The sequence below is a fragment of the Echinops telfairi genome, unplaced genomic scaffold (assembly GCF_000313985.2).
Source record: "Echinops telfairi isolate 266 unplaced genomic scaffold, ASM31398v2 ScPeMD7_5;HRSCAF=22, whole genome shotgun sequence".
Taxonomy (NCBI): Eukaryota; Metazoa; Chordata; class Mammalia; order Afrosoricida; family Tenrecidae; genus Echinops; species Echinops telfairi.
The window spans coordinates 15,435,631-15,438,385 of NW_022103901.1; positions in this window are offsets into that span (position 1 = coordinate 15,435,631).

Consider the following 2,755-nt stretch of genomic DNA (forward strand, 5'->3'; position numbering starts at 1 on the left):
TTCTACATTAGCAGCCACCACATCCCTTCCGGAATGCCGCCTTCATTCCAAACCACACACACGTGGACAGGGGCTAAGGATTTGTCTCCATCGTGGGGCCCGGGGGCCTGAGTCATTCTGTTGACCTTCCAAACCCTTGGTCTTGCTGTTACAGATTTAGGTACAGCATCCTCTCCCATCCCAGGGCCGAGCGTCTCACCTTCTCCAGGCTGAGAGCGAGCTACCTGTGGAGTGGACCAGGTCCCCAGGGACCAGAGCCTTCCCCCTGTGGGTCTAGGATGCGGTCTCTGAGACCAGCCCAGAGCAGAGGCCCAGCAGAGCACAGGAGCGCGCACTGCGGTTGATAGTTCTCCAGGGCAAAGAGGAAATGTATAAAGAGGAAGTCTGTTGAGGCAGAGGGTGCAGTGGCTGAAAGCAGACAGCTTGACCCACAAAGAAAGGCCGCGGGGACCCGGAGAGAGAAGGCCGGCCTGGTTGATCAGAGAGGTAGGAGATACGGAAAGGAGCCAGTGAGGCTGGGGGAGCCAACCGGCAAGTGTGGGTGGGGAAGGGCTCTGCTGGGACGGACATCAGCTCCCTCCCAGCCCAGCTGGACCCCCGCGGGGCTGCGTCCAGGCACCTCCATCTACTGCATTGTTTGGACCTCGGCAGATAGGTTGCAAATGTCTATCAGAGAGAACTGCTCTCTGGGATGTGTCAAACCAGGTGCCCCCAGTTGGTTCAGAAAATACTGCCCCTGGGCTCAGAGGTCATCATTTCCACCACGACCACCCCTCTCCCACTGGACAGACACCCCATCACTGTGTTCTGGGTCCTGGGACAATCCTGGGGGAAAGGAGGTGGGGTGGGCAAGGGGCCCAAGAGAACTCTTAGAGCCCAGAAAATGCTGCCGTCTGAGGGACCTTCATGGAATAGTTTATGGAAAAATAGAACTGAACTGAAGCCCCCTCGTGTGCATGCAAAGAAAGAGGAGAGTGAGGTATGGCTCCTGGGGAATGACTGGGGCCGGGGGGAGGGGGGTGGCTCCTGGGGAAGGACTGGGGCCGGGGGGCCCTCCACGGGGAGTTTATGTCGCATAGATTCTTTGTCTCATTCGTTGCTCTGTTCTTGGTGGCTCTGTGTCGGACCCATCGTAGATGCTCAGTAACTATTCCGTTGAATGAATACATGAGAGAGCTCCTGAGATTTTGAAGGGCGGGAAGGACTTTGCTGGCTGTAAGGAGGAGGAGAGCATTCTGGCCAGAGGAGACCGCAGGCCAGAGGCCTGAGCAGGACATGGTGCGCAGTTCAGGGTCAATTCTTTGCTGAGCCAAGGGAGACCTTTCCATTCCTTAGCAAGGGAAGCAAAGGAAACAGCAGCTATTTGAAGATACACATGGCAAAGAGGGAGAGAAACAATGAGAAATAGAAAATATAGTCATGAGAGGGGTCAACCTTATCAAGCCTGGAAATAATTGTAAATGGCTTATTACACTCACTTATCACAGTCCTTGAAAGTCATATCGTCAAAAACTTTGTAATGACTCGGGGAAATTGCTATGATGCAATGTCGACGTCATGTAATGCTAAATGTCACCTGGAGACAGGAACGAGCCACTACTGTGTAGGTGCACACAGCTTTAGTGTTGTAATTGGGACTTTTTGAATGCCTACGTTTAAAGGACAGGCTTGAGGGGGACCCCTCCAGTGGTCACTGTGGTCACCTATACGGTGGTGGCTTTGTGAGTGGCTTTCCTCTTGTTTATACTGCTCTGCATGTTCTAAGTCCCTACAATAAATAGCAACTACGTCTACAATTAGGAAACTATGAATCACAAATTGTGGTTGATGGGGTGGGGGGAATAAAGGGTGTCCTGATTTGAGGGGTATTTGGCGTAGTGGTTACTCAATGAGCTGCAATCCGCAGGGTCGGCAGTTCGAAACCACTAGCAGCCCCTCGGTAGAGAGACTGGGCTTTCTGCTCCCGTGAACAGTCTTGGAAACCCAGTGGGTCAGTCGCTGTGAGTCAGTAGCCATGAGTTTGGTTGGTGGGAGCCGAGAGGTCCCTGGTGGGAGAGTGGTTATGCACTGGGCTGCTGCACTCAGGGTCGGCAGTTTGAAACCACCAGCTGCTCTGCGGGAGGAAGATGGGGCTTTCTACTCCTGTGAAGAGTTCCAGTCTTGGAACCCACAGGGCAGTGCTAGCTGGTTCTAGTGGGCCGCTATGACTGGGTTTTCAGTTTGGTTTGGTTTGGATGAGCACTGATACTGTAAAGGAAGCTTGGGATGCTCTGAGGGGCTGGGCGTTTGACTTGATTTCTGAAGGCCTGGGGACATTAGCGCACATTCCACCCGCTCCACTCCTCGCTCCCTGGGCCCCAGTAAGTGGTAAGTGACAGCCCCCCCGCCAGCTGCTCAGACAACGGCCCTCAAAGCACCCTGCTCCCGTCGAGATGGGCAGTCCGTCATGAAGAGTTGGAGTCAACTCATTGGCACTGCGTTGGGTTTGGGTTGAGCTAATTTAGGAGGTGAAGGCAATATGCTCTACGGAAAGCCTTTGGCATCAAGTGGGCCCGAAGAATACTTTCTGATGAAGATGGAATGGCTTGAAAGAGTCTTGAAGCCTGCCTTCTCCGAACTTTCCTCACGTCAACGGTGTGGAGGAACAGCTGCTTGGGGGAAATGAAATCTTGGTACCAAGATGGATGGGACTCACTCCTCGGAGCTGGCTTAAGATCCCACCTGAAACCTGCAAAACTCAACCAGGAACCTCTGT